Source organism: Aquila chrysaetos, chromosome 3, assembly GCF_900496995.4.
Source record: "Aquila chrysaetos chrysaetos chromosome 3, bAquChr1.4, whole genome shotgun sequence".
NCBI lineage: Eukaryota > Metazoa > Chordata > Aves > Accipitriformes > Accipitridae > Aquila > Aquila chrysaetos.
Window position 1 is genome coordinate 16902775 of NC_044006.1, and position 24962 is coordinate 16927736.

Sequence of the window (24962 nt, forward strand, 5' to 3'; positions counted from 1 at the left end):
GTTGCTGAGCTCCTCTAACCCCGTCACCCGTCCCTTCGCTCAGCATCAGCATCGGCACCGGCAGCTGCCAGTGTGCCTCGGGCTGCCCGCTTCGTGCCCTGCAGGCATCACCAGCCTGAGGGGTCTCGCCTGTGTGGGGGGTGGTGGTGGAGGGTGCCTGGGCTTCAGGCAGCCCTTGCTGTTACTGTACAATTCAGGCAGGGACTGAAGGATGCCCCTGTGTTGCACCAGGCAGGAGAGCTGTGAGGAGTGGAATTTTTCAGCCAAAATCTTTTTTTAAGTGGGAAAAAACCCCACCTTTTGATTTTTTTAGATCTTTTGGGGAACTCACCTGCCAAACTGAGCAGGTCAAAATCCATTTTTTTTAAAGTCAAAATGCTTTATCTCAATACCTTCCTCCAGGATGCTTCAGCAGCAGTGTCAGACTTTCCTTCCATTTTAGTCTAATTTTATGATACTTCTAAAATTTCATCAAAGCTGGAATTGAAAGCTCTTGCTTGGGCCCAAATAAAATTGTTTTGACTTTCCAAGTTGCTTAAAAAAATGTTAATTTTAGTGCTGCTCAGCTCAAAATTATTTTTTCCTGTTTTCTGACTGTGCATCTGCCCCCTTGACCTTTCCCACTGCAGGAAGAGCTGCTGGGGTGCCATACATCCCTGGGTGAGGGGGTCTTCCCTCAAAGCCAAAAGAGACTGTGTGCTCGGTGTTGTGCAGTGCTGTCCTGGTGTGCTTCAGCAAACACCAGCATCTAGCTGCTTTGGTAGTGCATTTTTTCAGGGGAGGAGGGAAGTCACTGGAGACACATAACTCTGAAGGTCGGGCAGTGCAGACTGAGAAGGGAGGGTCTTTTGGTGACAAAGCATCAACCTTGGCTTACCACCATGCCCCTCAGTTCTAGGGGATGTCCCTTGCCTGCGTTCCTGCAGATCCGCATCTTGCCTGTCTCTTCTTCCAGGGGTGCTGCTGAGCTCCCCATCCTGCAGCATTTGCCTTTACAGCAGGTCTGTCTGTCTGTGCAGACAACGGGGCTCATCTTCTTCCTCCTGTTCTGCTCTAGTTTTACTCTCCTTCATGTGTTTCTACAACACTCCCTGTTCTGCCCTCCGCTCCACCTCCTCAGCTTCTGCCCACCCTCCAACGCATGAGTACACCAGCTAATTGCCTGGGACACATCCACTGATTCACCAACCCTGCAATATTCAACAGGAAGAAAGAAGTAACTGGTATGACCTGCCCGTTTTGCCTGTCTAGTATCTCCTGGCCCATCCATCCTTTGTGTTTATCAGGCACCTAAAATAAGAGTTGTGCTAATATGTCTCTTCCTCCCAGGAGTGTTGGGTGGATTAATTAGTTAATGTTTGTACAGTGCTTTGAAGATAAGTGCCAAGCGGGATGATGATAAGAGTAGAAATGGATTCTTTCATCTTGTCTCCCTCCTTTTTTCATGTGGGCTAATGCTAACAGCCGATGTACTCTTCCTTCGCTAAGTCACCTGCTGGGGATAGTATTACCTCTCCTTGCAAACCAGGGTGAGGAGATAGGTGTGAGCAGAATCACCAATGGGGAGTAAATAAAAAAGCAGAGAGAAGGTGGCCAGCTGAGGAAAGCAGCAGGGTTCAGCTCCGGTGGGGTCTGGGCACACAGCTGTGTGCCGTAGCCCTGGGACATTGCCACTGGCTTAGGGCTAGCTCACTGTGCCTGGGACCTCTCTGGCTTGGGTGGGAGGGGGGCGTGCAGTACTACCCCCGATACGGACCCCGGCTCGTTGACTGCCAGCAAATTTGCTACCAACCAGCTCAGGGGAGTGCTGTGGTTTAACCCCAGTCAGCAACTAAACACCACGCAGCCGCTTACTCACTTCCCCCCACCCAGTGGGATGGGGGAGAAAATCGGGAAAAGAAGCAAAACCCGTGGGTTGAGATAAGAACGGTTTAATAGAACAGAAAAGAAGAAACTAATGATAACGATAACACTAATAAAATGACAACAGCAATAATGAAAGGATTGGAACGTACAAATGATGCACAGTGCAATTGCTCACCCCCCGTCAACCAACACCCAGTTAGTCCCCGAGCGGTGATTCCCCGCCCCCACTTCCCAGTTCCTATACTGGATGTGACGTCACATGGTATGGAATACCCTGTTGGCCACTTTGGGTCAGGTGCCCTGGCTGTGTCCTGTGCCAACTTCTTGTGCTCCTCCAGCTTTCTTGCTGGCTGGGCATGAGAAGCTGAAAAATCCTTGACATTAGTTTAACACTACTTAGCAACAACTGAAAACATCAGTGTGTTATCAACATTCTTCTCATACTGAACTCAAAACATAGCACCGTACCAGCTACTAGGAAGACAGTTAACTCTATCCCAGCTGAAACCAGGACAGGGAGATACCTACCCTTTGGGTGCAGAAGGAGAGGTGAACCCTCCCCGGATGATTCAGGCTGGAAGGGCATTTGACATTTCTCAGGCAGGCAAGGGGTCGATGTCTTACTGTAGATAGGCTGGTGTGAGGCCTCACGTGGGTCTAATTCTCCCAAAACCAAGGGAATCTCCCACTCTCATTCCCATCAGGGAACAGGCTGTTCTTGTCCCACCATGACTGTCCCATCCAAGATGTCTCTGGCATTGTGGGTCTTACCACCAGCCAGGATGGGTTTCCGCATCCCAGCCTCCCTGCTGTACTGGTCAGTCTGGTCTCCTGACACCTTTCCTTCGCTCTCCAGCTCAAGAGGTTTGGTTTTGCTTTAAGCCTATCTTTCTCATAAAACCCACGTAGCAAAGACAAGAACAAGGGACTGAGTGGGAGACATGACCCCACGCTTTTTGACTGGCACATCAGGAGAGCTAATCCAAGGTATTTCTGCCAAGTGGGCCCCTTCCCAGGAGCTAGAGATAAGACATGCCCAGAATGTAGGACAACACTGTTCTCTGGGCTCCCATTCCTAAGGGGGTGGTTTGGGTCTGATATGGTGGCAAGGAGGGCTGGAATAAGAGTGGAGGACACTGCTGGGGCAGACATTTCCTGAGCAGAGCAGGACAGCATGATGCTCATAATCCCTTCACAGGGTGACTTGCTCCAGAGACTGTAGGGCAGTGCTGCAGCTGAGCCCCACTGCACCTGTGTTGCTGGGGCACAACCCCACCTTCACTCCTCCTTCCCCCACCTTGGCCACACCCAGACCCTAAATCACCCTGAGGACAGGACCCATGCAAGAACAGCACTTGATTTTCTGCATGCCACGTACATGCACATGCTGGGGAGAGGGAGTCTTCTGAGTCTGTGATCAGAGTGGCTGGGCTGCCCATGCTGCAGCCCCTGTGAGCCCAGGGCTGGTGCTGGGCAGCCTGGGTCTATGCTCGGCAGCCAGCAGCTGCCCCAAACCTGGATGACTGGGACGGCACCTCCATCACGTTGGGGAGGGGGAGGCCCCGGGTACCAGCAGACAGAGGCATGCGGACCCCAGTGCCCACGTGCTGCAGCCCTGCCTCACTGGCCAATACTCATCGGGTGGTGGGGCTTTGGTAGCTGGGATTTCTTTGGTAGCTTGTTAAAACTGCTTTTGGACACAGTGGCCATTTTCCATGACAGTTCCACAATGCTTATGTCATTTTTACCAAAATCTCTCTCTGGAATGGCCAACACTCTTCACATACCAAAACCACACTTTCTTATGGAAAACTCAGTGTGATTTTCTCATGGAAAGAATGAGATTTTTCTTGTGCGGAGTGGTAGTACAGGAAAGTGTTTCACCCACAGGACCTTCTTTTCTTCCTTATTCCAAACTCTGCAAAAGGGAAACAACTCCAGTTGTTTCACCAAATTTTCTTTCAGTTATCTGTGCCAACTGCCCCCAAAAGCAGCCAGCTCTGGGGAAGATCACAGCAGCTATCCACATCCTGGAGCAATGCAAGGGAAGCTGAGGCAGAGCTTCCCTGCCTGAGCAGGACAAGTCCAGCATGTTGGGCAGCAGGACTGAAATTTCAGGCTAGAGAATTCCCACCAGCCGTGCACCAGCCCCAGCTCCGTCTCATTGTACATCAGTAGTGGATGAGCTCCGGCTTTGTCTGGGCTGGGGAATACATGTTGCAGCTAGTGATGTTAATTAAGCGGTAACTAGACTGATGAAGATTTATTTTCAGGCTGCCTGCTAGAAACTGGCTATACACATCTGGGAAAATGAAAATTGACTTCCTGTTCATTTCCTGTCTTCTCCAAAGCAACAGTTAATTATTGTGGTAGCCTGCAGAAGCTATGGGGTAGGCTCCTCCATGCAGCGCTCCCTTGGGGTCACCCAGACAGGCCTGGCAGGAAGCATCTCTTCAGCCTGGCTCTGGAGCCTGGTCCTCATCTCCCTCCATCCCAGATTCTGATCCAGGCAATCAGCCCTGGAGCTGGCTGGGGGTGACCTGGGGTGCCCCCTCCTTGCCTTTCTCCCACTCCCAGCCTGCGCAGCCCCAGGGAGAGGAGGGCTGCTCATGGCTGTGGAGATCTTTAAGCCTGGAAAAGGGGGATGTGGTCAGCACTGGGTGCAGATAGCGCAGCTCTAGGCTCAGCTCAGCACTCAGGGCAGGCAACACAACATCCCTGGGAGCTCCTTCCACAGTGGGGACCACAAGAGCTGGCACTGGGCAGAGTTCAAAAGACTGGAGGTCTCCCCCTGTCTGCATGACTGACCTTCCCTATCCTATGCCTCAGTTTCCCCCGAGTGATGGTGGTTGTTTGAGTGAGGGTGATGGTTTTTGCACTTAACAGGGTTCATCCTTTTGCTGCAGAAGAGGCCAGAAGCACTGGCTCCAGAACCAGTGGCTCCAGTTGGTACAGGATGCTCTGTTTTTTTCCACACCTGTGCAACATGAACTACTCCTTGACGTGTTTCCCTCCATCTGGCTTTGCACACAGTCTTACTCTCTATCCCTGCATTGCGCAGCAGACTGGAGTGTGGAACCACTGGAGTCTTGAGACTTGCTTGCCTGCATGGAGCTAACTGGGCTCCACTGGGCCACCTGGGGAACTCCCCTGTCTCCTGGGCTGGGTGGGCTGTGAGTCCCTGGGCTGGGACCAGGCCTGTGCCACACACCGCTCTGTGTTTGCAAGACAGATGATGCCAAAGGGATGCAGGCCTGGGGAGAAGCAGCAGCTGCCTTGAAAAGCACGAAAGGGCTTTACAGCCTGTCTGGCTTAGCACTGGGGCTACAGGCTCCATCTGCTCCCTGTCTCAGCCAGCAGCCTTGGCCAGCAGCATAGGGACAGGGGACAACAAGAACAAGTGGCATTTCCTTTTAGGTACTTTTAACCCTTGAGTTTCAGGTGACCTGCAAACAAAGCCCACAACCCACACACAACCTCCTGGTTAGTGCCAAAAACCAGCACAGCAGTCGCCTGTAATGCTTTTATAATCTGCTTTCTTTAAGATGACTGTTCCCACAAGAAAGGGAGGGGGAGGCATGATTAATTTTCATTAGCCTTGTAAATAATAAGCATGTTTCCGCTAGCCTTGCCCTGTAATTAGAGCTCTGGTTCCAGGGCCCTGCAGAAGGAAGCTGAGATTTGCTGGTGACTCATGGGAAGCCAGGCCAGCCTGGACATCCCACCCTGGGCCAGGAAAAGGAAAGTGGCTGGGGCCCCCTCGGAGAGACAGAGCTTCTTGTCCCTCCAGAGGGGAAGGGAGCAAGAGACAGTGGTCCTCCAAGGGGAGAGGGAAAAGCCCACCCGAAGGAAGTGTAGGCTGAGGTTTGCACATCTTCATTATTCAGATGAAAATGAAAGCAAACCTTCTGGTTCAGGGCTGGCAGCATCTGCCCCAATAGCTGGATGTTGAATATGGATGTAGGATGATCTCAGGAGGAGTTCAGTGACATGGAGATAAGGTGGGGAAGGAGCACCTGGATATTTGCATTGAATCTGGGGCTGATGACCTACAGCCACCAGCGTGCAAGCACAGAGCTTTTATCCAAAGCACCGTGGAAATACTCACTCTTGAACCATGGAGTGAAGAAGCCTCTACAGCTGAGGACACAGCTGTGTCTCTGTGAGAGGGACCACACAATGGTGATGGGTGATCTTTTGGGTTGATATGTGGTTGGGGGGCTCAAAACCTCAGACGAACAAGAGGGGAATTTTTGGAGCCTCCGTTGCTATTTTGGTGCCTGCTAGGCAAAAGCATTTCAGTTTTTAATCTGAAAATGCTGTTTCGATATATTTTAAAGAATGAATGATATTTTACAACAAAAAGATTGCACAATTTAAAAAACCCAAACCAACCCAAGAAAGTATTTCATTAGAGACCCCCCAAAAATGGTCATGCTGATCCCAAAACACTTATGCCAATTCCTTGGGAAAACCAAACAAAAATTTAATTGCAGGAAAGCCCGAAAGAAGCAATCCTTTCCTAAGTTTAGCCAGAAACTGAAAAATTTCTGTGTATGCAGCTCCCCCGCCCTGGTCTCTGGGAGCTGCACTGTCTGTGGTGTGACCTTCCCTTCTCAAAGCTCCTGTGGACAAGGTGGCACTCACCAGAGAAGTCCCTCGTACTCCTCCAAAGAGGCTGTATGCAAGGTAGGCCTTGAAGCCAGCTCAGCTGTGCCCAAGCTATGAAGACTGAGGCTGGAGCCTCATCCCAGTCCTGGCACAGGTGTGTGGAGCTCATGGCACAGAGGTTTGCATGGAGAAGTGCCTTGTTGTGCCGCATGACGCTGCTCGTGCAGGATCACAGCAGATCTGCAGGGAAACAGCCTCATCCAGAGCAGTTTTCTGCTGGCTGCTGCTCTGTCCCTAAGCTGCCTGATCCATGCCCCTACCCCAGGCACTCGGGGAATGGCAAAGGAGCGTGGCCTGGGACACAATGTCCTTCATCACTATGTCCCCAGCTCAGCACCTTCCTTTTGACGGGACAAGGCTTGGCCCTACCCTACCATAAACCTTATGCCAAGCAGTGGTGCCACACTGACCACAAACTCTTCTGTTCTCCCCCTCCAAGAACATATATTTCACTGCCACCCCAATTTTGGTTTTCCATAGCTTTACCTAGGTTGCATTATACCCTCCCTTACTGTAGGCTGGATCCTACACCTCTGTGTGCCCCAAAATGCCTACCCACCAGGACATGGGTTTTAGCTTAGTCTGAGATGGAGGTGGCAAGTGAATGACTCTCTTGCAGTATTTGGCAGTGCCTGATTCATTCCTTTCACCCAACATACTGATATTGCTTGGAACCAGACTTCATATCTGAGCATCATGTTTCACAGTTCCATAGCTCCCCCAGGGGCAGAGGTTGCAGGATATTAGGCCAGAGCAGAGGTGACACAGCCACTTTAATAGATGTGTGCAGGGAACTGTAGTTGGAGAATCCAGTGACTTCTAGTCACTGGTTTTATTGCAAGGGGCTGATGAACAGTCGCTCCCCTCCATGCAGCAGCATTCAGAGAGTGCGTAGGTGGCAGAGGGGTTATCGGTGCTGGAGGCAGAAGTGCCTTCAGCTGGTCCTGCCCCACAGTATGGGATGGTGCTCAGCCTGTCTCACCCAGGGCAGCTGCACAGTGTCAGGAGGCTCATGGCTAAGCAGCAGCACTTTGTCCTGGCCCAAAAAATTCACATGGGAAGAAATAAGGAGGGACTCATGGGGCTGAGATCTGGGAAACAGAGCATGCCCCAAAGCAGGGGACTGCTGCTTTGGTTACTCTTCTCCCTAACACAAGGACAAAGCATCGCAGAAAGTGATCAAGGTGGGATCCTTTTTTTCACAAGCAAAATTCAGCTGTGGAACTTGCTGCCATGAGATGTCAGAAGCACAAAGCTAAGGAAGTATCAAAAGAGAAAAAAAAGGCTGAAAGGGATGTGGATAAGGAGAATGTCTCTGCCTACAAGAGGTGAAAGCCAGTCTTTGGGTCCTCTGGAAAATGCAATGTCAAGGATACCGCTAGCATGGGACACCTCCAGGAATGCCTCCATCCCCGCAGCATGCACACAATCCCTCCTTGGGCTTGTGAGGTTCTCAGTTACCTCTGCATGCTGCTCAGTGAAAGTCAGACTGTCCAGCTCAGGCAGCCTGGGAGGTGAACTGCAAAGCCAGGTGGGAGCCACCGATGAACAGCACATCTTCCTCTCCAATTTTAATGCGCAAGAAGATGCACAGCTTCAGCATGGCAACAGCCAGCTGTGGCTAAACACTACTAGAGTTGGGAAAATAAACATCCTGGGTTGTTTATTTTACACCTATTTTACAGCCACCCAAAAGTGGCTTGTGTGCTGGGTGCTCACCCCTGGTGTGGGTCAGGGATGAGCAGGATGTATGCCATGCTCCGCACATGAGCCCAGTCCTACAGCCTCCATGGAAGGAACCTCCTGCTGAAGAACTAAAACACAGCCCCTTCTGGGAACAGTGTTTTCCCAACCTAGCAGATGCAGCAAAAACCCTTCTTCAAAGAGCTGTTTGCTAGGGAAAAAACAATTGGCACACTAATTAAAAGTGACTGATTAAAGGACTGAAAGGGAATTACTCATCTTGTTAAAGGCAGGTGCCTGCAGAGCTCTTCTTGCTATCAGAGGGACAGCATCCTCTATACCACAGAGAGGACACTGCTACTCAGCAGTGGCAGGCATGTGAAGCAGCCCTGATCAGTGTAGCACGTCCTCTCATCCAGCACAAACCCGCAGCCACCAGCCCAGCACATCCCGAGGAGCTGCAGCAAATTGATCCACCGCGAGGCAGTGGCAGTCGGTGGCTGTCGGTATGATGGCAGGCAGCGCAGCACAGCGCGCCACAAAACAGCGAGCGCCATGGGCCAGGCAGCTCAAACACAGCATGACCCCCTCCCAGCGACATGACCCAAGCAGCACCACACACACAGAGGTGTATGCACACACATTTTCCCCCTCTCTTTCTGGGCTGGCTGTTCTCTTCTAGCACCAGCATGGTCTGCCCTTACTTGGGTTTGCCACAAACGGCTTCTCCATCCAAAGATGTAGCCAGTGGCCATGTCAGAGCAGGGAGGGCTCAGGTGAGAAGCACAGAGCAGAGACAAGGCTGAGGGCTTCTTAGTGGGAGCTGTCACTTTCTGACATGAGTGGTGGTGTGGCAGACCTGGTTTAGGGATTTTTTTGCTGAGATTTTGAGTGGCCATATCAGGTTGTGTCCAGCCCCAGAGAGAGATGCTGCTCTTTATCTCTTGTTAGCCTGAGCAGACAAGCAGTGTCAGGGAGAGGGAGCAAGGAGCAGTGGCAAGGACAGATTGTTCAGGTCTTCTCTGCCACAGGAGAGTAGGTCTTCCTCCCATAGGGCTCAGTGAGCGTGGTCAGGACACAGGCACTTTGCAGCAGAAAATCCCTTCAGACCCCAACCAGGAAGAGGCTGCTCGGTTCCCTGGGTGAGGAGAGCACTGAGAACAGACACTGCAGAGCTGCAGGCTGGGAACAGGCCGGGCAGCAGAGGAGGTGGCTCCAAGCCAGCTCCTCTGGCCTTTTCTTTACTCTGTAGCCCCATTTCAGCTCTGGCTGGCTATCCCACCTGTGCAATTAAACCCTGTGTTCTCTGGCTTTGCATGGTTGGCCAAAGGTTAAAATAAGAGCCAGCAGAGACAGTGAGCATGTGCCAATCCATGGCTGAATGTATGTGTAGCTGTAGGCACAGGGGAATCTGCTTTTCTTTGGCTTTGGGTCAATGTGCCTCCATCCTTTCTTCCCTGGCTCAAGCCTGGTCCTGCTGCACTGGTGAGCAGCTAGTGCAGATCCCTTTTTCAGTCTGGTCCATCAGCAAGAGGCCAGAGGCAGCTGTTTGCTTTCCTTGCATGCCTGGTGTTACTGCTGGCGGTGTTCACACCTTTCTTCTAGGTCAGTCAGGTGGTAGCTTGGAAGGAACATGGAGCTTCTTGGAAGCGGTGATGTCCAGAGCATCACCAGTAATATTCTCCCATAGGGCCAGACACTTTCTTTCCTGGCCTCAGCTCAGGCTTTAGGGGAGGAAAAAACCTGCAGGAAGGGTAGAAACTATCATGGAAAAGCATTCACCGCATGAGAAAGGCTGAGAGCCTCCCACTGGCATTGAGGTGCTGTCTGTAGGATGGACAGGTCAGCAGGGGCCACCTGGGGCAGTGGCCTGTCTCTGGCCCATGCCAGGTTTCTAGGAGAGAGCCAACAGGCTGGGCACATGGAGCTCCCTGAGCCGAGCTGTACCTGCATCCATGCATTTCCCAGCCCTTCACAGACTTTCTCCCATGCTGCTGGCTGCGTGTCAAAGCAGGGAGGCCACTCTAGGACCAATGAGCAGGGGGATCCCAGACCTCTCCACAACACCTAGCTGGAGCAGGGGAGTTCCCCACTGCCTGACCTGGCCCAATAGAGGGTCTGGCATTTGTCCTCTCCTTGTCCATGGGACTGAGCGGTACTGAGATGACTTGTCCATCTGATGCTGTTCTGTGTCTGTGGTACGCCCAGTGCTATTTTTCAGAAGAAAAAAAAATGCCATAAATCTGGTCTGTTTCCTGGAAGATGTAAGCATGAAATCAGGGGCCCTGAACATGTGCAAGTGTTCTATTTATCACAATGCCCCAAACCAGAAAGAAATACAGTCACTTTTGAAAAGGTAATAGCAACTGAGTAAGAAATCCCTGTGTTTGTTTATCCTTCAGGTCTCAGAACTGCATTTGAACTAAACATCTTGGGAAAAACCTCCCAGGTAACTTGAACTTTTGCCCATGATGGAGAATGCACTGCTACACTCAGTGGAGCGTAGTCCTTTTAATGGCCGATTGCTCTTGTTTGTTAAAAATAAAACCTTTCTTTGATTGTGGTCCAGACTGAACCATCCCCCTGGATGCATATGGGGTCCTGGCTGCAGTGCTGAAGAGCCCTCCATTGTCAGCCTTTTAAGGACTGGTGGTCTGCAGTGAAGTTGCTTGTGTGCCTGGTGCGAGCCACATCATGCAGTCCTTGTGGCTCTTCTCTAAACCATCTCCAGTTTATCAACATCCTCCCAGATCCATAGCTGCCGGAAAAGGACCCTCTTTTCTAGTAAGATAGTGTCTGTGCCACACACAGGCCCTGCTTCTTCTGCAGTGTCCTTCATTGGTCGAGGCAGAGTCTCATTTTAACCATCATTTTGCACAGATGTCATGTCCACCTGCTTAGCCACCATGTCCCTCAAGTCAATCTTGGGGTCATACTAGGATACAGTTCTTGGCACCAGTCTCTCCAGTTAAGTTCCTCATAACAAGCCAACCTCTTTTCCATGCTTACCACAGAGATGCTTGCAGAGCCAGCTGTCAGGCTCACCAGGATGAGCTGGTGGGTTGTAGAAAGCCCATACATTCTCCATCTTCTGCTTCCTCTGCTAGGACACAGATCTGTAAGCTTTACAGGTATATATGACTCAAAAAGCTGACCTTGCCTGCCATGACATTCAATGTCCCTCTTTGCGCCCTCATTCTTCCCTAAAGGTGTTGATTTTAACATTTGCTGATTTTAACATTCCAATTATATGATGCTCCCAGCCAGATTTTGGTAGCACAACTAGGTCAAATTCGTGTCCATATGTGAGCAGAGTGTGTTATCCAGGCTCCCTGGCATTGGTGTGAAGGCAATTAAAGAATTTCTTCTCTTCAAGTCCCTTGCTGTCTAGACCAATTTTATTCTCAACATCATGATGTCATGCTAGTGAAGGCTCCTCAGTCCCTTCTACTTGCCCTTCTCCTTCATTGTTTCATATCCTACTGGGTCTGTCCCACACCCCTCTTGGTCCCCATGCCCTCAGAGGAAGGTTTTCCATCAAGAACAGCATCTCATGGAGTGCTGCACCACACCGGACCCTGCCAGCTCACACCCTCACGCTGCCAGCTGGGCACCGCTGCAGGAGCCGCCTTCTTGCAGAGGCACACAGCTGCCCCAGCAGTGCCTCCAGCATCCCCAGCCCCACCACTGCCCTCTGCATGCCCAGGAGCTCTTGCCTGTGAGGTGCATCATTAGTGTGGATTAGTGAATCCCTCCTCAGCAATGACAGGCTACCCAGCCTTGTGGACACCCAGTGTATCTGGGCCCTGGGGAGGGAACATGCCACCCTGCTGGTGAGTGGGATCCCTCAGTAAGAGCATCCATCTTCCCTGCTGGGTGTCACTGTGGGTGTGATTATCTCACTGCATGGACCAGAGAGGCTCAGTTCTGCTCCACCCAGCTCCGTCTCCCACTCCTCCACTGGCAACCTCAGAGCTCTTTTCTGCTCTTCCCATGGTAAGAATTGGTAACCTCCACCCACAGGGAATTATGTCTCCTCCTCTCTCTGGTGCTGCTGGCCTGGCCAAGCTTCAATCTCTAATCAGGCAGAGCAGACCCTAGTTGTCTGTGTGTTTATTTAGTAAATTAATAAAACAAAATCTAATACAAGATCTTACCAGAAGGGAGGGTGGTATTTCTTTCAAAGGAAACAGATTTCAATCACTCAAACTCATTCTCTCTGAAGTCTTTCTCCTTCCTGTACTCACAAGCTCCAAGGCTTATGTCCAGGAGGTCTTGCCAGGTTCACCTGTGTACAAAATTAAAGGAGAGGAGTGCTGCTGTCTGGTCCCCACTGTGTCTCTTTGGTTCCTCTTGATTGACAAGGATGTGGGTTTGGGATCGGTCTTTTACACCCTCTAGGAGTCAATGGTCACGATGGGTGGATCTTTTGCCTCAGCCTCTTGCTTACTTCAACTTCCATAAATCTTAGGCAAGATTAGTGCGCATTGTCTTTGTGTTCAGAGTACCCTCCTGTTGGGAGAGAGGAAGAGGAACAGCACATGCAATGTGCTGTAACCTTGTTTCCCTCCTCCCATGACCTGAACAGAACTCTTCTGCTGACAAGTCATCTGTGCAGGGACCTTTCCAGAGCGGCAGACTTCTGGGCTCGGAGAGAGGAACATGTTTCTCACGGTTCAGAATGACTTTGCCACCCTTCCCACCTTTGCTCGATTGTTTCCTCTGGTGCTTTTACACGCATATTTTTCCATTCATACCTCCTTCAGAAGAATCTTAATACTGGCTACAAATCTCTTCACTTATCAACAGCCATATCTCATCTGTACTCTCCACTCTCTCCACAGCATCCTTTTTTCCTTTCTTGAATGTGAGGCAGTGATAGCTCTCAAATCAGGGCCCAAGCATCCTTCATACAAAATATATTTTTTTCTGGGAGACCCAAAGGTACTAAAGGTATTTGTTTTATCCAGAGAAATGGTTATGAGATTAGAGGTACAAGAACACACATATATTTATTTTCATTATTTCTGTTGCTGGATTTGCACAGAATGATGCTATGGCCTATTTCATAAAGGAGCACAGGCCAGAGGTTTATAATGACTATATCTGAACTTACAGTCTGTAAATGTAAGTATTAGAAGGAACTCAAGTTAGGGATGATAGCAGGAGGAGGGGAACATTGCATTCAATAGCGCTTGCCATTGCTGGGAGCCTGCATGCCTGCCTGTGCTCTTCACCCATTTCTTACTGCCCAGGTGCTGGACCTGCTGATCCCCTCCATCCCTGCAGACATCCCAAGGATCTTCACTCGGGCTCACAGCCTTTCTCCTGTATAAGAGCTCTGGATCTGACATGGGGCCTGCTGCGAAATAGAGAAGCCCAGGCAGGTCACTTTGCTGGTTCCCTGACACAAGGACTTCATTTCTCCTGAGGTTTAACAAGCAGACGTGGCAGTTTGCTGAGGCTCTTTCAAGTCTGGAAGAGAAGCAGAACGTCCCTGCAGCAGGAGGTGAGGGAACGGCCAGGGAGGGGGCTCCCTTTCTCACACAGACCCAGCCCAAAATGCTGCTTTTTGAGCCTGTAACATTTCACAGTATTTTCACCAAAATTAAATCCCAGCACCATCTGCACCTTCCCAGGAATGCTCACCATGACTGCTCTGCTTGCCTTGCTCTGCCCAGGTTGTGGCCACAACTGTGTGGCCCCAGGAGTGGCTGGCTGGAAGGGAAAGACCATCCTGCCTTTTGCATCATGCTGCCGTGCAAGCAGGCTGTGCTTTCCACTGCTCAGTCATGACTGAAACCCTCATCAACTTCCTCTGGAGACCCCAGCAGGCAACAGGATCCTTTACTCAGAGTTGCCTCTTTCTGTCATCTAGCTGCAGCTACCAGGGATCATGAATACCAGGTCAGTCTCTTCAAGGTCTTCTTCAGCCACACTTCAAGTCCAACAGAACCACATGGGCTACAGAAGGGCAGGTTGTGGCCCTCCTCTCCTAGACCAAGGCTCAGAGGAACAATAATCATGAGCTGGTTCTCCAGTGAGATTTGGCTGCAGAGCATCTGAGGCCCTAGTTCACCAAAAGTGTCTTGAATCATGCGGGGAAGGGACATCAGGTCATCAGCAGGACAGCCCTGAGGAAACAACAGCATGGGAGCATGCAGACCACCTTGGAAGGACCCTTGGCTGCTTCCTCCGGTATCCTGTGCCTTCATTGCCTGGAAGCTCAGGGACCTCAGCTTGCCCCCTGCTCCCCACCATTCCCTGTAGTCTGCAATCCACTTGCCTGAGGTTACACCACCTCTCGTAGCAGTGTATGTCCTTCCACACATCATCTTCAATCTCACCCCCTCCACGTAGCAACCATGATGTAAGCAAGCTGCTCCTGAGAATGGGAGAAAGAGGGGGATGATGGAGGGGGATCGCTGGTAGTTAACGTAATGTAATTGTGCTGGTGGCACAATTTTTCATTTGCATTTTCTTGGAGCGTTGATGCTGATATTAATTAAAGGTAATTATAGCACTGCTTTCTCAGTGCAACAGTAGCATGCAAAGACAAAAGCCCTATTACAGTCAAAAATGTTTCTTCCCCAGAGCTTCAATGGCATCTTCTATTTTGATAAATCTGCAGGGTGAGTGGAGGCCTAGAGCCCAGGCACTGCTCCTCCCACCCATCAGAGTCACTCTGTGCCAAGGGGTCCCGGGATCAGCACCGGTTCTAGAGGTACTCCAGGATACTCTGAGAGTGCTGGTGACAGACACAGACATGACGGGTGATGGTAGTACTGAACAGATACTTCCAGTGCAAGTAGCTACTGGTGGTGATACAGGATGCTGGGCACTGGTGCACCCAGGAGTGGTGCTGAGAGCATTGCTAGCAGATGCTGCAGACTTTCATGATCGACATTAGTGGCTCTAGTGATACATAGTGTTACGCTTCATAACAGTACTGGTGGCATTAGAGCAGGAAAACAATAGCTGTGCTGCTGGCAGAGGGATGCTGATGCTATGGATGGCTGTAGGTAGCACTAGCCATGGATACTGGCTATGCAGGCTCTTCATGTCTGGATTACTGGCTCAAACCTAACTCAACTCACTAGTATCTGGAATTCACTTTCATGTGGAAAGACCTGTGAATGAGTTGGATGGTGTCAATGCAATTACTGCTGCACAACCATTTGCAGCACCCAGAATCATCATACCTCATCTTACCACATTCACACAGCACTGTCTTTAGTGCTGGGAGTAGTGGCCTATTGGCAGCAACTTACAACCTCCTTGACACCTCTAAGCTCAGGAACATCTGAGTTTGGGATGTGGAATTGTCCCTTGTCTTCAGGAGCTGATGCCTCCAGAACAGAGGCCTCCTTGGTTAGGTGGAAGCATGTTTGCTGTACCTCCTGGATAGAGCATCTGTCTCTGGTTTTCACAGCTGAGTACCCATCAGCAGCAGGAAATTCAAAAAACAAGTGTTTTGGTGCAGAAGACAAGTTAGGTCTGGGGACAGATGTGACTGCCCTGTCTAAACAACAGCTGTCTCCTGCTTGGCTTTCCCGGGGTGTGTGCCTTTTCTTTAACCTTTTCCCCTGCATTATTGGGGTTCAAGTGGCACAGAGCTAGTGGGAAGGTGAAGAGGGTTTGTACCAGATTTAGGAGGGCAGCCTTCTGATCTTTCTAGGCTTTCCATTCTTCTGTCTCTTGGGATATCCACCATGAGAGTCTCTGAATGCCTCTTGAATACCAAGTCCTCTTATTCTCTACCTGCACTGTATCTGTCCATCTATCTAGTCTTCACTTCCTTGGGACGGATTATAAGGAGGGCTGTTGAGCATGTTTGGAAGGAAACGCGGTGCCTCTGTCATAACCCAGGCATACATTGCACCTGGGATGTCTGTAAATACAACCCCCCCCCCAGGCATGAGTTATCCTGGGGGAAAACCCCTCTTGCTGGGTGATGGCAGGGTGAGAGAGCAGGATCTCATGAGCACTGCAGTGCCCATCTCTCCTTTCTGGGGACAAAGAGCTGCTGTCTTATCACTGGCACTAGAGCACCAGTTCAGTCATCTTCTGCTTCACCCAAGAGGGAGTCAAACCCACCACTCAGATCCATCTTTCATAGAAAAATTGCTGAGGTTTGTGTCCTTGTCCCAGCCTTCCATACATCCTCCCAGTCAAGAAACTGGGGTTTGCCTATTTTAAAGCTCCCTTCAGCTCTAGGCAGGCTTTCTCAAGACACAGATGGCATCCTCTGTTCAATTAGGAATGAAAAAAAATACCATTATAGGAATGCTGACTCCTTACTTTGAGTTACCATGCCATTCCCATCTCTTGCTTCTCAGCAGCGAAAGGCTGGATTCGCCAGATTGTCCCAGCAACGTGCCTGCATCTTCTCAGTGCAGAATAGAAAGCATGCATGCATACACACAAGCCTACCTTGGAAATTAATTGATGTAAACCCCAAATAATATTTAATCTCTCTGATAAAATAATACAGGCTGTGTTCTCTGTTGTGATGTGTAGGTTTTTGAGGACATTGAGAAACATTGGGGTTTTTTCCCCATATTTATTTACTTTACTTTTCATACAGGGAGCATTTTTTCAGTTGTTTGCAGCGTAGCTGATGGTGAATGACAATGAAGAAAGAAGTACAATGCTTTAGCTGCAATACAGTAGCACCTAGTGACCAGAGGGAAGAGATTTACAGTGTGACCTGCTCAAGCAAAAGTTTAATGAGCAGCATTGGTAGGTGAGAGTAAGATGCAGATTTTGGCAGGTGTATAGCTAGGACACACCAAAGATAACCAGCTGCTGCCTGCCACCCCAGTCAGGGGGTTTATCCTCAGGATTGTCCTTCCTGCCTTACCAGTCTCTGTTCTCCCATGGCTCAGAGCAAAGTGAACAGCCCAGAAGATGAGGCACAGAGGGTTACAGAATCACCCCTGCTCAGGTCAGTAAGCTCCTGGCATGGCCAAGAAAAAAAATACAGCTACGGGCAGCAAGGGGGTTCCCTGAGGGATTCTTTCATGACAGAGAAACAAGGGAAGGAAAGTCAAAGACCACTTTCCCACAAAGGGTCTCGCCCCAGCCCTGTGCCCCTGAGCAAGAAGCCCGGGTATTTTGCATTTTTTCATCCCCACCTAGCCGATTTCCAGTCCATCCTTTCAGTCCACGTACAACACAGAGGGACATGGGACCCACTTCCACATCTTTCCCCCCTCCCATGGGTATTGTCTCTGCCTCTTTACATAGGATGGTTTCTTGCATTTGCCCTGTCTTTGCTAGGACTTAATGAAGGCAACCTGGGTGTCAGTCAGAGTTGTTGTGTCTTTACAGCATCAGGGTTATGGCCTGGAACATTTGGCAGGAAGACACCACTCTGCTTTTTGTGACCCAATGACATTTTCCCTTTTCTCTCTGCCTGGCAGGTCTTCATGAGGGACAGCTCTGGAGTCCAGAGGGACACAAGGTGCACAGGATGCTGAATCTGGCCTAGTCCCCAAGCCCAGCAAGCTGTGAGAGGTACAGTATGGCCCAGGGATTACTTTGGAGCTCTTCAGAAACAGCCAAGGTGGGGGACGGGATGGGCAGACACAGCTGTGTGCATGTGCTCCGAGGGGCAGCAGAGCAGGAGGGAGAAGAGGGCTGGGGAAGTAGAGCTGGAGAAGGTATTTCAATGACAACCCTCCTTCCATCTAGTAGTGAATCCTGCAACACGCCCATCACTAAAATAAAGTTATGAAATCTAATACTGATTGCTATAGTAACGTCACGCCTCCACGCTGACCTAGTTTGAGACAAAGGAAGTGCTCCCGCAGCTTTGAGCACACAAGAGGCTGCAGATGAGTCTCAGTCTGTTCTCTGGAAAGAATGGCAGAGGGAGCTGCTGGTTTTTCCCCACCTACTTCCCCTTGCCCCAGGACTCTCAGGCAACATGAGCTGCTTTATCTCAGGCACTGCCAGAAAGCGTCTCCATCCTGCATCCCAAATGCAGGCAGGGCCCCACCTAGCTTCATCTGGACCTGCCTAGCTTCATCTGGATGTTCAGGCAATGGGAACATCTGCCCTGGAGCAAAGGAATGTCCTTGCAACGCTGCACAGACATGGTGGCACAGCAGCAACAGCCATCACCATGCGGAGCACCCTGTTACTACTGTGCCACAAACATCTAGGACAAGGAGCCTGTCCCTACCCGCCCAGCTATCCCCACCTTCTCGTCTGCTTAGTCCTTGGTACCACCAGTTGTGGGGCTGCCGCTTGCTCTGGTAGCACGGTGAGACAGGAGGATCCAGCTGGCAGTTTGGGGCAGGGTGGTAGCACAGGACACCAAGCAGAGTGGCATGCCTTCTTCTGTGTCACAGGTTTGCAGTGCAAGTGTGGACAACCTCCATCCTGGGAGTCACACCATAAGCAAGGTCGAGGGCAGCCACATTAAGTGCTTTTCATCCTCTGCTTGCTTCATGGAGGGCTTTGCAAACACACACCCCCCCTCCAGGCCTCTTGAACAGCACTGACCAGAACAGATCAGGTTTGGTCCCAGCTTGTCTCATTAGCTGCTCTTCCAGACAAGCTGGAACATGCACCACGTTGTCACCAGCATGTGCCCCAAGTGCCCTGTAAGAGAGAAGAGACTGCAGGTAGGTCTCAAAAGACAGTGACCCTTGCTCACTGCCCTGGTCCTTGCACTCCATCTCATCGCTCTCCTGCTTTCTTCCTGAAAACTCTCCCTTTCTTATCTTCCCTTCATTTGGCTCATTTGACTGACTTAATGCTTTGCATTTCCTTCTTCAGAGCAGATCCCATCTTCTGGAAGACTTTGAGAAACTTCTATTTAGGGACAGACAAATAGGTTTTAAAGTTTCTGGGGTTTTGTTCACTTGAGAGTCGATTATATTACCAGGGACATTTGCATGAAAATAAGTTCTCTGTCTCTCTCAAGAGTTCATCTGCTCCTCTAGCTGAGTCAACACCTAAAGTAAAAAATCTTTGTCGTATTGCAGCCATTGATTTTCACAGCATTTGGTTGTGCTGCTACCAAAAAAAGTAGTGTCTGTTTTGGCTCCAGTCAGACCCCATCCCTTCCCATCACCCCAGTGGGCATCAGCTGGCAGTCCCAGCAGAGATATCGCTTTGCCTGAAGAACGAGTAGGAGACCACAGGCATGCACCGACGCTCCCAGGGCTGTGGGGCACTATTCAACTGCCATGAAGCCTTGGGAGCTGTATGCAGATTCCACATTAAAAAAGCACAAACCACTTATTCACACATGAAGTGAGATGTGAGCAGATCCTTCCACTGGTGACATGGGACTCGGTAGCACTGAGAAATCAGTGCTGCACACTTTCTTGAGGTCATACGCCAATGTAGCCTATGCTGGGCTTTGGTTCATCTAGCGTTAGCTGCCTGGAAGTTGGATTTGTAGATGGGCTGGGCGAGCCCACTGGGACACCTTCAGGCAACAGGCAGACTGGCCCTCATAAAGCAATTCATCCATCTCCTAAGGAGGTATCCCTGGTAGGTGAGACACATGATTCGCTGGAAGCCACTGTCTCCCCTCCATTGCTGTATGGAGAGTGAGGGGCAAAGGGTGGCTATGCCTTGGTTCTCCTGGCGATGCTGTCACATATCTCAGTAGGAAGGTCCAGGTGACATTAACCCCATGGGTGCTCCTCAGGAGACCCTGGTTTAAGCTTTCCTCAGCAGTCCAGGACGGGCAGCATTGCCTGCTGCTTGGACCTCGGTACCTGCTCTACCCCTGGGACAAATCTCCCCAGCAGCAGTGGGAAAATTCCCGGGAAGAAGCGAGCAGCAGAAGGAGGCTGGAGGAAGGTCTGTTGTATAATGAATTGTTCTAAGTAGAAGCTGGCTATTTTTATGCCCTGTGATTAGATTCTGAACTCTTTGAATCATCATTAATGCAACGCCCTGGAAGCCAGCGGCCCCCCTTGCTGAATGCCACATGAAGTGTTCCTGCTAATTCAGGGAACATTTGAATTCATGCGTGTAGGCAGACTGACGTCACCTACACCACAGTATACAATTTTTTAAGCTTCTTGCGGCAGGGTGAGGGGAGTCATTTTTCTTCTGCAGGTTGCAAATCATTTATTCCTTATCTAGCTAGTTATTAGCATGTTGCTAGGTTTCTATATATAAAAGCCACCCATGTGTTTGCAGCCAGCTTGGATGGCTGGGCTGAGGTTTACGTGGGAGATTATGGTACGTGGAGCCCTGGAAGAGCTGATCAGCAGAGGGCAGGACTAGTTGACTCCAAAGGGTGCCTGCAGCCCCATCAGGACAGGGATTTCTTCCTTCTGGAGGACTTATGCCCTGAGCAGTCCCATTTTACAGGCTGCTGCTTCTCCTGATGCTTCTACCTCCCTCTCCTGAGCAGCACCTGAATGGCCTCCTGGCCCTTTGTGGCCAGCCCTGCCTCAGCAGTACATGTCCTTCCCCAAACAGTCCTGTTCAGGCAAATGCTGCTTCAAAGCTTATGATCTCAAGAGATGCCTTCCAACCTAAACTGTGTTGGACTATATAACAAGGTTGTTATATAAATGCCAGCCAAGAAGCCTGGTGAGAGGGTCTCTGGCTTCTTGCTGGCACCACCTGGACCAAGGTCTGGCTGTATGTCTGGTGCCTGGTGTTTTGCACAGGTGCAGTGATTTTGTGGTGCGTTATGTTCTTTAGATGGAACATGACAGAGGTTAGGATGAGAGACCTGAGCTCTCCCAGGAGGTGGTAGGTTCCTCCCTCCATCCAGCAAGGACGAAGGCCCCTGGGCTGGCATGCAGTGTGGGGGCAGCAGCTTTGGTGTTTCCACAGGGAACAAACTTAGAAGCTGTTGGAAAGCTTTGCTGGTGGGAATAGCAGGAATCTACGGCTAAGCTGTGAGAGGGAGGCAGAGAGGAGAGGGAAGCAAGGGAAGCAGGGAATGATGCTTTCGGCTATGATTTTGGGGAGAAAGAAGAGCTCTTCAAGTGCCCATTTCTGGATCAAGGCACTGCTCAGTCACGGCAGCCGTGGCTGTTTGCAGAGGAGGATGGCCAGGGAGAGGGCATGGACTTCTTGCATGGAAGATGTGTGCCAAGGGCATGGTAAAAGGGATGGAGGTAGCACAGAGCCTGCACCCACTGCTGGCCGTGGGAGGTGAAATGCAGCCACCAGGCCAGCTCTTGCAGCTCCCCAGTTTCTACAGGAGCAGAAGCACCCACACGCAGACTGCAGTCCCTCATGCTGTGAAAGCTGCAGAGGTAGGTCTGACCTCCCTCTTGCCCACCTCCAGTGCCTGGCAGGGCAACCCTGATCCCTGTACCTGGGCCTCCACCATGCACACCACTGGCAACAGCACACCAACACACAATCCACAGCCACACAGATGTGTGTTTGCCCTCCTGATACAGTCCCAACATGCACGCACAAGGAGCAGAAATCCAGGTGAACACTGGGGGCTCTCAGAGCTCCCTATGCCCTGCCAGGCTTGGTGAGAAGGAGCGAGCCCTGCCCAGTGAGCCCTAGCACCGGCTGACTCTGCCACGCACTGGACTTGTAAACACCAGCTAATTGCAAAGTGAAATCCTGGAAATGGACTGAAGCAGATAGCAGCAAGGCGAGGCGAGGCTGACAGGGTAAGGTACTGCATTTCCTCCTCTTGTTCACTCCTCGCTGAGAGAGGGCAGAGGGTTTGCCCTGTCTTCTCCATGCCCTCAGTATAAGCTACTTTAAGGTGGGTTTGCAGAATTTAAGTGGGGAATTTGGCCCACGGGATACTAGAGACATGAGAAAAAGGGTAGTTTTTCCTGGAAACCCACCTCCACCCCAAAGTTAAAATGGAGGTATGGTGGGCAGTGGCAGGTGGTTTGCCCAAGTCCCTTGTGGTGCAGAGCCCCAGCACAGAAGCTGATCAAAGCCGGTGGTCCCTAAGATGGTTGGCTTGCAGAAGGTGCTCTGCCTTCTCACAAGCACAGGGCCCTCCCAGGCTTTGTTGTTTTGTCTCTTGGGGCTCAAGCCTGTTTGGAACAGGCAAGGAGCATCCCCTGCAGAGCAGTGGTCCTCTGGCTGCTGCCTTCACAATGTCACAGCAACAGGGGAGGAAGTACTATGGGGAGATGGGGACGGACCCGTGGCCAGTGTCTCCCGGGCAGCCATCCTCTTGAGGACACAGCGCATAGCCTCGTGGAACACCTCCAAGGGGACATGGAGCTCGTCTCCAAGGGTGCAAAGGAGGAAGGAGATCTGTTCTCCATGTGCAGGGTGGACAGGACAAGACATCACAGGCTGGAGCTGCCACCAGAGAGATGCCGGATGGATAGTAGAAACTTCAGAGCTTTATAGAATTGCGAAGACAGACAGGTATCTCCAAGACAGCTCACTGGACTTCTGCCCTGGGTGGCATTTTGACAGACTTCTCACTCACACTTTCTGCCAGGAGTTACAAATCATAATTTCAAGGACTCGCCAAACACTGCCTGGCTGGGCAACTGGCTGGATGGAGAGCCATAAGCTGGGCAGGCACATGAGAATGAGGACAGGACAGATAGCTAGGAAATCATTGCTTTGCTAGCATCTACACTGCATTGCAGCTGTCTCCTCTTCTCCATCCAGTTCCTTTCAGTTACCTCCTGCTCTGCCCAGGGTTCAGGCCAGCCTAATCTCTTTGCTGTTAAAAAGAGACAGAAAAGCAAATATTTGCAGTCAATGAAATATCTCTTTACAACAACAGAGGCTTTTCAGCTCACAATGAAGATGTGATTCAGTCTTCCTGAAGTGGAGTGAACAACCTCCCACCAGCGTCGGCAGCCCCTGGACCAGCCCCATCTCCCGCTCACAGTAGACAAGCACAGCAGCTGTGGGTCCTACAGGAGGGAAACATTGGCAGCGCTCAGCCAGGGGAGGAGAAGAGTCCCTGCTGAGCAGGAAGCTTCTTCAGGCAAGGCTATCATCTTCTGCATGATTTGAGATTTCATACACTGGTTGGTGTCTGGAGCTGCAGATGTATTTTGCAGGAGGTGCTGCTGTAAGTGAATTCAGTGCAGTCAGTCTGAGCCTGCAAACAGGCAGCTCCAGTGCTGCTGTTGTAAACCGTGCCTGAGAGGAAGCTGAGTCCAGCTGGTTGGTTTGGGACACACAAAACTGCCATAAATCAGGTCAGGTCATCTGCTGCACCTCAGAGACCTCTAGGCATCAGCAAAGCCACTGGGAAGAGGTGGCTCCAAAAAACACAAGCCGAGGGGAAGGAAGGTAATGGGGCCACGCAGCAAAACCAGCCCCTTGCCCTGGGCTCAGGGGTGTAGCCTCTCCACACCCTGGCAGCCCCGGCTATGACCATCTGCTAACCAGGGTCTTCTCCTGCCGACCACTCTGGGTGCCCTCCCTGTGGTTGGGGGCCGTCCACCTCCTTGCTGTGATGCCTGACTCAGGGCAGGAGGACACAGCAGGGGCACCAGGCAGCTGTCCTGGGAGACAAACCTTGCCCAGTTTGTGAGCTGCAGGATTGTGGATTTGGGAGATTTAATTTCAAGCTTTTTCATCCTTCCAAATTAAAAAGATGGCAGGAAAGAGGCTTGTTGGGTTTTTCCCTTCCCTGACCCCATGTCTCAAGAAAGTGCCAAGGATTGCAGAGAGTAATTGAAATGTAATGAAAACAGTTTAATCCATCTTAAAGGGAAACCAGCTCACAGAGGCTGCAGCAAACACAGCATGGTGGACGCCAGGGGCTAGGGGAGTCCTGACTGCCCCAGCAGCCCTGACCTGACGCATGCCCAGCAGCAAGGCTGGTGCCCCACACTGTGGCTGGCCATCATGTGAAGAGATGCCCAGGACAGGCAGGAGGACCAGGACCTTTTGGCAGCCCTGCAAGAGCCCACAGGAGGAAAAGGGAGCAATAAACTATTTGCCATATAGAAGTGAGTGTCCGCCCTTGGCAAGAGCACACCAGCCTGGGAGAGAGGGAGCTCCCTGCCCTCCCCTGCTCCCTGCCTTCCCATCCCTTCTGCTCCCACCCCTCCAGCCCCCCCACCAAACTTCACTTTTCCTCCCTTCCCACTTGTCCCCACAGCCCCTCAGTCACTCCTCCCTGCCCCTCTGCTTCTTGAGCTGTCCTGAGCCAGTCTGGCCCCCAGCCCTGCTCTTCCCTTGAAAGCCAAGCTTTCATTGCATTTCATTTATTTTCATTTCATTTTTTTTAATTTCATTTCATTTCCCTATTTATTTTGAGTCCTAAGGCAGGTTTACTTTATTCTGGAGCCCAGTGAACACAAAAGCAGTGATGCTGATGTGCTTTATGGTGAAGCAGTCACAGGGCTGAAGTCTCAGGAATGCCTGGGAGATTTCTGCTTCAAATATTGATTGTCCTTTCTAGGAAAAGATGTATTTAATATCAATATCCAGAGACATCCCATTATAATCAAATCAGCACTGTGTTGTCTCCTTAGGGACTGTCTAACTCCTGTAGTGCATGATGCACCGTGTCCATCAGAGCCAGCATGGCCTTGGGCGGACGAGCCTGAGTGAAGGACCTTGCTGGGAGTCCAGAGCTGGGGTATGGAAGGAAGGGAGATCATGGCAGGCAGAGCTGAGCCTAGGCAGATCAGGGTGTTATTCAGGGAGGATTTGGGCTCCCTGCTGCCTGCAGGGCTTCCCCTCCAAGTCGGGCAGGGTTGAGCTTGCCCATTCATGGCCATCTGGAATTTAAAGGACCACATGGATAACTCAGTCTGGAGCCTGTCTTTCTGCACCCTGTCCTCTTC

At 51.0% G+C, this 24962-nt stretch overlaps 1 protein-coding gene across 5 annotated transcripts in view; it reads left to right on the forward strand.

Moving 5' to 3' along the window:
- Window positions 1-24962, forward strand: part of DLGAP4 (DLG associated protein 4) — a 177660-nt gene that overhangs the window by 78543 nt on the left and 74155 nt on the right. For 2 of the 5 annotated variants that reach the window (XM_030010511.2, XM_030010512.2), the window contains one exon: window positions 17646-17739. The exons of the other annotated variants lie outside the window; for them this stretch is intronic. The gene's annotated coding sequence lies outside the window, so the exon portion shown is untranslated. The remainder of the gene's footprint in view (window positions 1-17645; window positions 17740-24962) is intronic. 5 annotated transcript variants of the gene reach the window in all.